Source organism: Silene latifolia, chromosome 9, assembly GCF_048544455.1.
Source record: "Silene latifolia isolate original U9 population chromosome 9, ASM4854445v1, whole genome shotgun sequence".
NCBI classification, from domain to species: Eukaryota; Viridiplantae; Streptophyta; class Magnoliopsida; order Caryophyllales; family Caryophyllaceae; genus Silene; species Silene latifolia.
The window spans coordinates 192,765,311-192,778,968 of record NC_133534.1 but is presented as its reverse complement, the minus strand read 5'-3'; the positions used below and the strand labels follow the sequence as shown (position 1 = coordinate 192,778,968).

Below are 13,658 nucleotides of genomic sequence, written 5' to 3'. Positions count from 1 at the left end.
ACAACTTCAATTTTCAAAAAAATTGTTTGGCCTCATTGCCGGTGGGCACCGTTGCCATCCACCGAAACACAACACACAGCTATTTTTTTGTTGTGTTCTTCCAATTTGCTCAATTTTTCTTCAACTCAACTTTGAGCTTTTTCATTGACCCCGGGATTCATGTTTTCCACAATTACTCCGACGCATGATGTCGGGATTTCGGGTCAACGAAAATAAAACTTGTGTTCTTCAAAAGTGACCTCCGTCACCAATCCAAATTGACAAAATACGACTCCAAATTCAACTTTGTCAAGAATGTCCAATCCAAACTATCTCACACTCTATCTACATGCATGCTATTTACAAATGGTGGTTCTTGTGGAACACCACCAAACCAATTCACTCTTGAGATTTTCAACTTTCCCTCTCCTCGGGAGGGGTTCCCGAGATAGAGCACTTCAATAGGACCTTTGCTATCGCCGTCATAGTATCGCTTGATTCTTTGCCCATTGACCCTAAAAGTTCCCCCTTCTTCACTCTATAGCTCGAAAGCACCATAAGGAAATACTTTCATCACTTTAAAGGGTCCTGGACCATCGTGATTTGAGCTTGCCTTAAACACCTTGATTTTGGAGTTAAAAAGGAGAACAAGGTCGCCAACACTTACCTCTTTCTTCATGATCTTGGCATCATGCCATTTCTTCGTTTGGTCTTTGTAGATTTTGGAGCTCTCATAAGCCTCCAATCTCAACTCCTCAAGCTCATTCATTTGGAGAAAGCGCACTTCTCCGGCGGCATCAAAGTCAAAATTCATTTCTTTAAGAGCCCACCAAGCCTTATGCTCCAACTCCACCGGCAAATGGCAAGCTTTTCCGTACACAAGTTTATACGGGGTGGTGCCAAGTGGTGTCTTGAAGGCGGTTCTCAATGCCCATAAGACATCCGGGAGCTTTTGGGACCAATCTTTCTGGCTCTTGTTGGTGACTTTCTCCAAAATGGCTTTAATTTGGCGGTTAGAAACCTCCACTTGCCCACTAGTTTGAGGGTGGTAGGCAAGTGCGGTTTTGTGCCGCACTCCATGTGATTCAAGTAGAGCTTTGAAGGTACTTTTGCGGAAATGAGATCCGCCATCACTTATGACTACTCTTGGTGTTCCGAACCTTGGAAAAATCGTGCCTTTAAAAAGCTTCATTACAACCTTGCTATCATTGGTGGGGGAGGCAACCGCTTTAATCCATTTGGATACATAGTCCACCGCAACCAAGATGTATTCATTTCCACAAGAGTTGGGAAAGGGTCCCATGAAGTCTATGCCCCAACAATCAAAAAGCTCAATCTCCAATATGTTAGTCAAGGGCATCTCACTTCTCTTCCCAATGTTCCCAACTCTTTGACAAGCATCACAAGATTTAACCAAGTAGTGAATGTCTTTGAACATGTAGGGCCAATAAAACCCACCTTGGAGGATCTTGGCAATTGTTCTCGAGGTGGCCAAGTGTCCTCCATAGGCGGAATTGTGAACTCGGTCAACAATCTCCAAGCCCTCCTCTCTTGAAACACATCTCCGGAACATTCCATCCCCACACTTGCGGAACAAGTGGGGATCATTCCAAAAGTATCTCCTAGCATCATTTCTCAATTTCCGCCTTTCTCTTGGTTCCATTTCATCCGGTAGGAAACCACTCACAATGTAGTTTCCAAGATCCGCAAACCAAGGGGTCTTGGCGGTAACTTCCATGAGTCCATCATCCCGCAACCACTCATTTATGGGTCCACTCTTGTCTTGTATCCCATGGTCTTCAACGGTCAATCTAGATAAGTGGTCGGCAACAACATTTTCCGAACCGGCCTTATCCTTAATCTCTAAATCAAACTCTTGAAGAAGAAGGACCCATCTCAAGAGCCGGGGCTTTGCATCTTTCTTCACCATCAATTGTCTCAAGGCGGTGTGATCGGAGTAAACCACCACCTTAGACCCAACAAGGTATTGCCGAAATTTCTCCACGGCATGAACAATTGCCAACATTTCTTTTTCGGTAGTAGCATATCCACATTGAGTTTGATCAAGAGTCTTGCTTGTGTAATATATCACATGATGCTTCTTATCCACAACTTGCCCAAGTACCGCACCAACCGCGAAGTCCGAAGCATCACACATTATCTCAAAGGGAAGATTCCAATCCGGAGACCGGATTATCGGTGCCGTGACCAATGCTCTCTTCAACCTATTGAAAGCTTCAAGACAAGAATCATCAAACACAAAGGGGGAATCCTTGAGGAGTAATGAGGTTAAGGGCTTTGCTATTGTTGAAAAATCCTTGATAAAACGCCGATAAAACCCGGCATGGCCTAGAAAACTTCTCACTCCCTTGACATTGGAAGGGGGTGAGAAGTTCTCTATGACCGCAACTTTGGCACCATCAACCTCAATACCCCTACTAGAGACAATGTGACCGAGTACAACCCCTTCCTCTACCATAAAATGGCATTTTTCCCAATTGAGGACGAGGTTGTGCTCCTCACATCTCTTCAACACACTAGTCAAGTTCTCTAGACCATGATCAAATGAGTCTCCATGGACACTAAAGTCGTCCATGAAGACTTCCATGCTTTTCTCTAGAAAGTCCGAAAAGATTGCCATCATGCACCTTTGAAAGGTACCGGGCGCATTACAAAGCCCGAATGGCATCCTACGGTAGGCATAAACTCCTATTGGACAAGTGAAGGTCGTCTTCTCTTGGTCATCCGGGTGGATGGGAATTTGGAAAAACCCGGAATAACCGTCTAAGAAGCAATAGTAAGCATGGCCCGCGAGTCTCTCTAGCATTTGGTCAATGAAGGGAATTGGGAAGTGGTCTTTAAGGGTGGCGGCATTGAGCTTGCGGTAGTCAATACACATACGCCACCCGGTCACGGGTCTAGTGGGTAGGGTGGTGCCATCCTCTTGTTCAACCATTTGTATCCCCCCTTTTTTGGGTACCACGTGGACCGGACTAACCCATTTGCTATCGGTAATTTGGTATATAATACCGGCCTCTAGGAGTTTCAACACTTCATTTTTCACCACCTCGGCCATCTTTGGGTTAATCCTCCTAAGACCATCAACTTTGGGTTGACTCCCCTCTTCCAAAACTATTCTATGCATGCACAAACTCGGACTTAAACCTTTAATGTCATCAATGCTATACCCAAGTGCTCCTCTATGAGTTTTCAAGATTTCCAAAAGCTTCTTTTCTTGGGACTCACTTAGGTTAGCATTAACGATCACCGGATAGGTCTCTCCCTCATCAAGAAAAGCATATTTGAGTGAGGGAGGCAAGGGTTTGAGTTGTACCTTTGGAGGGAGAAAGCCCTCCACTTTCTTTAATAGTTCCTCATCGACTTCGTGATCCTCTTTCATTGCCTCATCATGCAAAGAGATTTGAAAAACCTCTTCCATCTCCGCCTCTTCACGGGCTACTTCGTGCACTACTTCATCAATTACCTCGATTGTGCTCAACCTTTCTATACTTGGACCTTTCATCAAATTTGGTAAGTTAAATTCGGTTTTGTTGCCCTCAATTTGGAAGGTTAGCCGCCCATTCTTTACATCAATGAGTACTCCTCCGGTAGCCAAAAATGGCCTACCTAGGATGATGGGAGTGTGGCTATCCTCCGGAATATCAAGGACAACAAAATCGGTGGGAATCAAAAACTTTCCAACCTTGACGGGCACGTCCTCAAGTACCCCCATAGGGCGCTTGACGGACTTTTTGTTACCTTTTTAGAATGTTGCAAAGGTATTTCTTCAATAGCTTCCTCCTCATAAGGGAGGTCTTCCACATATCCATCAACATCCTTGTCCACTTGAATTCCTTTTCTAGTCAAATCTTCACAAGCTTTCTTTCCTTTGGTGTCTTCATTAGCTTTACCCGAAGCCTCAATGGGTGAGCTTTCTTCTTCATCATCCATTTCTACCTCATTCCCCTTGGGATCTTCATCAACTTCCAACTCAAGGTCTTTGTAAGGGTCCTCAAGCTCTAAACCACTCCTTAGCACTACCGCATGAGCATGGTGGCTATTTGAGGCATCTTTGGAGCTTTGTCCTTGAGCCAACAAACCACCGGGTGGCCTTTGAGGGTTAGCCATAGCATGAGAAGCCATCCTAGATTCCATTTCCCTCATGTCCTTAAGAAATGTAGCTCTCAAGTTTGCTTGTTCTTGTTGAGTAGCTTTTGCAAAGTTAGCTATCTCTTGGCTATGTTGAAGTTGCATATTCTTAATCATCTTCAAAAGCTCCACTTGAGAGAGCTCACCTTGGGGTTCTTGATGAGTTTGGTTGGCTATGGGTAAAGGGAACCCATAGTCATATCTAGCATTGGGACCTTGGTTGTTGTTTTGGCCCACTTGGAGGTTACCTCTCGGACCATAGTTGTTGAAATTCGATCCTTGACCTTGTTCTTGAGACCCTTGAACATACCCTTGCCCAAATCCTTGATTTTCTTGATTTACTTGATTCCCTTGGTAAAACCCTTGGTTGCTTTGGTTTCCTCCAAACTCTTGGTGCCCTTGTTGTTGGTTGCCATAGTTTTGGGGTGGATTGTTGCTTGACCATTGGTTTTGATTTCCAAAATTATTTCTTGGGTTTGGGAGAATTCCCCTTGGTTGAGCAAAACCGGGTGGATTGGTTTGGGTTTGTGGTTGGAGATGTTGGGGGTTTTGAACATTGGTGCTTTTGTAACTAAAGTTGGGGTGGTTTCTTAACCCGGGGTGGTAGAAATTGGTATTTGGATTGTAGGTGTTTGGGTTGTTGTAAGGAGGCCTTGGTGGCCTAGGATTGTTGTTGTAGCTTTGAAAAGCGTTCACCTCTTGAGCATTCTCTTCATAGGCACCATTGTAATTGTTGCCACACAAGTCATATGTATGACCACTGTAACACCCCCATACTCCAAGTGCCTTACCAGGACCACTCAGGTATAAGGATACTACCATCTCGGTTGCCCGAGGTACTGAATATCATAAGACAATAAAGAAACGTACTTTTAAAGTAATTATAGATTAAGTGATTACATGTTCAAACCAAAACTAATAAAAGGAATTACAAGGTTCTCATACGGTCTCTGACTAAAACTATCAAAGCTACTAGACTTCGTCCGACACAAATGAAGACTTCTAACCGCCACATGATGACTCATCCCGCTATCCCATACGCGTCATATCACACCGCTCAATAATCGCTCACCACCCCGAATGGATCACCACAGTTTTAAAACATTTAAACGGGTCGATACTAATCACACAATTCAATACATATATCAACAATAAGATAAACAGACAAATTTGAACCGTCACACACACACACACACACACCACCAACTCCCATCGTCTCAATATCGACCGTCCACCGGACCCCCTTACGCCATGGGGGACCGCAGCTGTTCCCACCTAAGCCCCGCTCATCGTACGAGCGATAACCCTGTCCATTAATGTGCACATCCCCTTTTCGTGGCGGGTTCCACGAAGGGCGAAACTAGGGCGTGAGATCACTCCCGCAAGTGACCCCACTCAGCCGAGAACGCATCTCGAGAACCATCAACAAACACAACCACAATCACAAACACAATTACAATTACAATCATCATATCAATCACTAACTACAAGACATCACCAATATCCCATTATGGGACTAATACTGAGTAGGAAATCCTACCGGATAGCACAATACGCAGACGGTATCTACAAATTGTCTCAAAACGCCTCTTCTATGAACTCTCCTCCTACCATACAACACATAGATACTACTATTCAATTACTATTCATAAAAACCCCCAATTCCTAAATTAGGGTTTCACTAATCTTAACAAAACATTATATAAATTACATTAAAAGCTTACCCTCGACGCAAGGAATCCAACGACACAAACTACGATGCAAACCGACCGTCCGAACTCCGGGAATTGTCAAGAACGCGATTAGGAAGAAGACAAGTTGCTTTCTCTCTTAAACAGGTTTTAGGTTTTGTAAAAAGTGATTTAGAACAAAGACGAATTGGTTTAAATACCTTAATCGCGTAATTAACAAAACCCGAGAAAACTCCCCGTAAAACCGGACACTCGATCGAGTACCCAAGGTACTCGATCGAGTACCCCCTACTCGATCGAGTACCCCACTACTCGATCGAGTACCCAACAGTCGAAACTATTTTATTTCGCAACTTGCCCTTACTCGACAGAGTAAGGGCTACTCGATAGAGTACCCCAAGACTTATAAATACGGAGTATTACGGTCTTCCCTCCTTAAAAGGAACTTCGTCCCCGAAGTTCAACCCATACATAAAAACAACCATACCGACTCGACCAAGACACAACAACTTAGCTAAGGACTCGAGAACTCGACCGAACATAGAACATGAACTCTTAACCCCATTCTACCAAATATGTTTACTTCCACAACATGACTCACTATATCGTATCTACCACATATATATCTTTCACGACACCAACTCCATACATAACCAACTACCATCCTCTAATGCTGCTAGCTCCATAATATCATCAACTATCAAATCCAATACCAAGACACTCATAGACATCAAACGGAATGTTACATTCCACCACCCTTAAAAGGAACTTCGTCCTCGAAGTTTACTCACACTCATAACATCATCCTCCAACTCACAACATTATATAAAATATTCCCACACTCTGAAGCATCACACTACTACGAGCACGGCCATGGCCCTTTTATAAGTATTGTCCACAAAACAAATCCCTCCTTTACGCTACGCTAACACTCTACTTCCAATTATATTACCGCATGCACCACCATGAAACTCTCTTTTATTGCATCCTACTCCTCTTAAGACAAATGTTACGTCCTCGTAACTCGCTAATACTAAACCCTTAGCTATATTATCTCATTATCCTCATCACCACCCTATGTCAAAGATAACTCGCCTATAACCTCATTTCCATAATCACTCCTATTTCTCAAGGCTCTCTTACTTCAACAGTTCTCATACTTCAAATCAATCTGCACCCCCTAACCTATACCATAAGGCTCGTAGCAAAATCACCATACTAACTCTCCATTATCACCGCAAACCAGCATACCTCGCTATGTAAAGCACTTATCTTCCGAAAGCATAACTCACGATCCGCACTCGTTACGTACACGCACACTAGATCCTCAAGTTCTTTCTTTCATTACCGCAAAATTCATACACAACTTAACATGACAATAATTTCCCCAACACCCCACACTCACTGTCTCAACAAAAGATTATGAACTACCTGCCGCTTTCAGCTCATTACAACACATGATCCACGAATCATTTCCCATTACCATGTCTACCGATGTCTCATCTGAAAACAAGATCAACATTACCGTAACAACCTCTCACAACCGCGTCCCATCAACAGATTATCACTATCCCATGACAACAACGAAACATATACAACTCTATTTCACATCATACTCTACCTCATTCCCAACTTAACCTAGTAACGAAAACATAAATAAGCAAGACAACTGTCTATCAAAGACAAACCGAAACTCGTAGAGAGCAACATCAAACAAAACAACAATCCATGTATAATCGGTATGTACTTTCGAAAACTCGAATCATAATCACCCCGCCTACTCCACCACAACCGTGACGGCATCACAACGCCGCCACCAACAAATGGCACACCGTAGTGCGAAAATACCCGCATCACAACACTAAATATCGAGCCCAGATCACCACCCGAGGCACCACAACCACATCGATAGACATCACAACTACATACGATTCCATAAATACTGCCTCGGAAATAACCTTTCGGACAAGGAAACTTACTCCAATCCACTTTACTCTATCACAACGCAACATATTATATGAAATAACAGATAAGCATCTCATGAACATCATCTCTACCATTTCACGGAATACACGTGTGTTATTAATACACATAAAATTATAACTAGCCATGTCAAATTAATCAAATTATTACCTTTTTGGATATCATTCAATTAAACTACCGTGTCCAACATATATATATTACAGAACATTCATAAAATAGCTTTATAATTATCACACCATACCACTTCTTGTGAGGTCCGAACCTCACACAAACATTTACACATATCATAGACCCGTAATCACAACCAACTAGTCAATCCCGACCACGTAAGTTACCACTCAACAAAGGTTACCTGCCGTCCGAGCTTAACTCGCATGCCCCTCATCACATTCTTCCATTCGCATCACCAAAGACCTTCGCCATACATAACCATACAACTAACACTCATTATGAGAAACCACCTCCTAAGACTATGTCTTATACTTCCTGACAACCATACTTTTATCAATTCAGTCTTTACAAAATCAGCCTCTTTAGAATTGCCACTTTTCTAATATACAATTTTCCTTAACCACTAGTCAAAGACCATAACACTACCACTGTCCGGACATCAAACCTCTTCACTCATCTCTAAATATCATGATTTCTTTTCTATCTTTGGTTAACATCCCAAACAACGAACATCGAATCCATGAACAAAAGTATCTCAACATTCTTCCCAATATTTTCCTTAATTGAATCATCATCCATTTCTCCACCAAAATCTCATATCATGCAGATATTCTTCTAACTTCTTACTTTCCTTAATTCCTCGAAACTCATTATCAATCATGTTGTCCTGAAACTCCTATATAACCTTCAGCTAACATCTTCGTGATACTATCACACATTTCGATGATTCCTTACCTTTACATCACATAACTCCGGTGAACATTTTCCTCAGCTTACTTTTATCCTTCTTTTCTCTTTACACTCAATAATACCAATTTAATAGCTCAACTCCTTATTACTTCTATCTAACCCTTTTGTGCACCAATTACCTTCTCATCGCTCCAAAACTCAAATCCCATTATTTTATATCGATATCATCTCCCTCTTTCTTACCACAATATTCTCTTATTATGTCATCAATCACCCTTGCCACTAATACATCCATAGAATCAACGTTTCTTGTTCAACAATTGCATCTCCTTCTTACATCTCTAGAAATCAAAATTCCTTTCATACCGCCAATTACCCAAGGAACTCACACAGTAGTTTCATCTTTTAATAAACCAAACCTCCCAAACTCACTCATTGTCTATAAATACACCTCGCGACATGTCTCCACAAAGTTCACTATATATTACTCTTCTCAACCCCTTTAAACGAACTTTCACTACCTAAATCCATAACCCACACGACTCCTAACCATTTCCCTCCTTAACTCTTTACACATCTCAAGCTGCCACTATCCACATTCTTACTTTCAATCTTTTCATTCTCACGTTCATTATACTCACATCATCCCTTGTCTATATTCACTTATTTTTACATTACTCAACACACAATCATATCACTCATCCCGTCTCGCAAAACGTGCGCCATGCCTCAATAAACTATACCAATCTTCCTTTTCCTTTTTCCACCATCTATCATAATCACTCATAATTCATGTCCTCCCCACCGAACTCATACTCATCATAGTGCCACTCTTTACAACATAAGATTGGGTAACTTACGCTTCAGGACCAACACATACGTAAAACAATGCATAAAGAAGTAATACAACACCTTTGAATTAAACGTAATATGCAACGAATGTCAAAAGACAAACATATGACCCAAAATACGCATATGACCTGCACAGACCCCACTCGATCGAGTACCAGAACCTACTCGATCGAGTTGAGGCTACTCGATCGAGTGCCCAACATGCTCGATCGAGTGCCCCGACTCAACCCAAATAGACCTTCTCGATCTCCTCGACTTACTCGACCGAGTAGCCCGGCTACTCGATCGAGTGACCCCATACTCGATCGAGTGCCCGAGGTACTGATCGAGTGCCCGTAAACACGATTTCGGTCAAAATAACGACAAGTACCCACTCGATCGAATCAAACCCACTCGATCGAGTCATGCATTTCGTGAATACTACCCGCATGTTATCTCACATACCCTAACGTACTATGCATTCATTATTATTTCAACATTATGATTACAACTACGCATTCAAATCTGCGCGACTCCTCATACAATCAACAAAATAATCTACTTCGTGTTATTAAGTGCCACGTTATAAACAACATCATGCTTTTCATCCAATTCGTTATACAAAACACATATCATTGAACCTCTATTCTTCATGTTACTACTTACCAAAAGTCAAACATTACCACCTATCATGCTCATATAACATTCAACTTTCAATCATGTATTACTCGCATGTTTTAAATTTTCATAACTTTTCATAACACAAACCACACCCATACACTACAAATCCTATTTCCATGTTGCTAATACAACAACATTACAAATCCACTTCATCACACATCATCATATACGAACTACATTCTTTTTCTACCATATCATTCATCATTCTCATATACTTTTTCAACGATTCCAACCAACATGTCAACCAACTATCATGCAACATGCTTTCAAAGAAACCATATACAAGACCATTAACATACACGTCGCACATATACACACGGACTCCACGTTCCCATACCATGTGACTGGCTTAAGTATCATGGGGCCAAGATTTTGAAGTGAGGGCGCCTACTCACCCAAAACCTAGCATCAGCCGGGGCTCCCATTACACATACACCAGGTTCATTTTATTAGACTCCCTATGTTCATTATGTTCATTTGTTACAGTTCCAAGATCGTCTCTCGATACCATTTGTAACACCCCCATACTCCAAGTGCCTTACCAGACCACTCAGGTATAAGGATACTACCATCTCGGTTGCCCGAGGTACCGAATATCATAAGACAATAAAGAAACGTACTTTTAAAGTAATTATAGATTAAGTGATTACATGTTCAAACCAAAACTAATAAAAGGAATTACAAGGTTCTCATACGGTCTACAAATTAAAACTATCAAAGCTACTAGACTTCGTCCGACACAAAGAAGACTTCTAACTGCCACGTGATGACTCATCCCGGCTATCCCATACGCGTCATATCACACTCCGCTCAATAATCGCTCACCACCCCGAATGGATCACCACGCTTTTAAAACATTTAAACGGGGTCAATACTAATCACACAATTCAATACATATATCAACAATAAGATAAACAGACAAATTGAATCACACACACACACACACACACACACACCACCAACTCCCATCGTCTCAATACTTGACCGTCCACCGGACCCGCCACGCCAGATGGGGACCGCAGCCGTTCCCACCTAAGCCCCGCTCATCATACGAGCGATAACCCCGTCCCATTAATGTGCACATCCCCTTTCGTGGCGGGTTCCACGAAGGGCGAAACTAGGGCGTGAGATCACTCCCGCAAGTGACCCCACTCAGCCGAGAACGCATCTCGAGAACCATCAACAAACACAACCACAATCACAAACACAATTACAATTACAATCATCATATCAATCACTAACTACAAGACATCACCAATATCCCATTATGGGACTAATACTCGAGTAGGAAATCCTACCGGATAGCACAATACGCAGACGGTATCTACAAATGCTCAAAACGCCTCTTCTATGAACTCTCCTCCTACCATACAACACATAGATACTACTATTCAATTACTATTCATAAAAACCCCCAATTCCTAAATTAGGGTTTCACTAATCTTAACAAAACATTATATAAATTACATTAAAAGCTTACCCTCGACGCAAGGAATCCAACGACACAAACTACGATGCAAACCGACCGTCTGAACTCCGGGAATTGTCAAGAACGCGATTAGGAAGAAGACAAGTTGCTTTCTCTCTTAAACAGGTTTTAGGTTTTGTAAAAAGTGATTTAGAACAAAGACGAATTGGTTTAAATACCTTAATCGCGTAATTAACAAAACCCGAGAAAACTCCCCCGTAAAACCGGACACTCGATCGAGTACCCAAGGTACTCGATCGAGTACCCCCCTACTCGATCGAGTACCCCAGCTACTCGATCGAGTACCCAACAGGTCAGAAACTATTTTATTTGGCAACTTGCCCTTACTCGACAGAGTAAGGGCTACTCGATAGAGTACCCCAAGACTTATAAATACGGAGTATTACAACCACTTCCTCCACAAAGTTCACAACTCGCGACTTGAGCAACTTCTTCCATGGGTGGCCCATATGAGGTCGCGGCTTGGTTCACTTGATTCTTTGAAAACTTCTCAAATTGCTTTGTGAGCAAGTCGAGCTTGGCATTTGTCTCGGAGTTGGAGGCATTTTCCTTAGGATATTTCCCGTTCCTTCGTAGCATGTTCCCTCTAGAACCATAGTTTGCCTCCGAGTCTACCATTTTTTTGATCAATGCCGTGCCCTCTTCATCATTCAAGTGGTCAAAACCTCCCCCCGCGGAGGCATTTACCATCTCCTTAGTTCTTGGTAGTAGAGTTTGGAAGAATGTTTGAGTAATGTACCATTCCGGTATTCCATGGTGGGGGCAACTTGCTATCAAATCTTGATAACGGTCCCAAGCCTCACCTAAGGACTCCCCATCCTCTTGTTGGAACGTATGGATCTCGTTGCGGAGCATCGCGGTCTTTGAGGAAGGGTAGTACTTGGCCATAAATGCTTGGGCTAAGTCATCCCAAGTAGTGAAAGTATCCGGTGGGTGAATGTTCAACCACCGGTCCGCTTTGCCCGTCAATGAAAACGGAAACAACATCATTCTCAAGGTGTCTTCGGACACCCCATTCTTCTTCATCATTGATACTTTCCTCTTAAACTTCCGGAGATGAGCATGGGCATCCTCCTCAAGATGACCTCCAAACAAGTCCTTCTCAACTAACCCGACTTGGGCGGGGTGCATTTCAAAATTGTTTGGGGCCAAAGTGCCAAAGTTGATGGGATTACATGAATCATTATGGTTAGGCCAGTGATCTCTAAGAGCCATTTGTGGTGGGTGGTTCGGTTCTTGATGTGGTGGTGTTTGAGGTGGACTATTGTAATTAAGGAAGTTATGAAAGGGGTTCTCTACTAAAGTCTCAATTGTGGTATTTGGTTGAATCGTAGTTGTTGTATCAAAATTTTGTGGGATGTGTGAGTTTGGTTGATCAATGTTTGCTTGGGTGGAATTGTTCCTCACTCTTTCAAGAGTCCTAGTCCTCAAGGTTCTAAAAAGCCTTTCGGGGTCGGAGTTGAATAGGAGAGCTTGGTGATTCCTTCTAGGCATACACTTGACAAATCGTAAGTCTCCTAGTGTTTTTACACACTAGGGAAAGGCAAAAATCACACACACTCTACAAACAACAATCAACTACTAAAGCAAAAATGACAATTGAGACAAGATTAAAGCAAAGACTCTAAATAAAACTAAGCATAACCTAACGCCATCCCCGGCAACGGCGCCATTTGATAGTCGGAAATTTGTCGTCTACTTCCTATACCAAAACTATTTATAAAACCCGAAAAAGCGTAGTATTTAGTCGGGGTCGAACTCAAGGATGGTGGGGGTTGCTACGAAGTTCAATTAGGAGTCAAGTTTAATCAAAATTTAAAAGAAAGGGTTTTGGTTATAATCACTAGAGCAAAAGACAAACAAGTTGATGATAATGAATACGGTTAATTAAAAGCTAGGGCCTTCGGGGTCATCAATATGGTTTAGGGGCAAACATGAAGATCAAAAAGGGTCAATGGTGAGAGATTAACCAAAGATGAAGAACCAATGTCTTG

The 13,658-nt window shown here is 42.2% G+C and overlaps 1 non-coding gene across 1 annotated transcript; it reads left to right on the top strand.

Moving 5' to 3' along the window:
- Positions 1–12,412: 12,412 nt before the first annotated feature.
- Positions 12,413–12,519, top strand: LOC141603429 (small nucleolar RNA R71). Its single transcript, XR_012525307.1, has one exon. It is a non-coding gene; the product is annotated as a small nucleolar RNA R71 (small nucleolar RNA).
- The last annotated feature ends 1,139 nt before the right edge of the window (positions 12,520–13,658 follow it).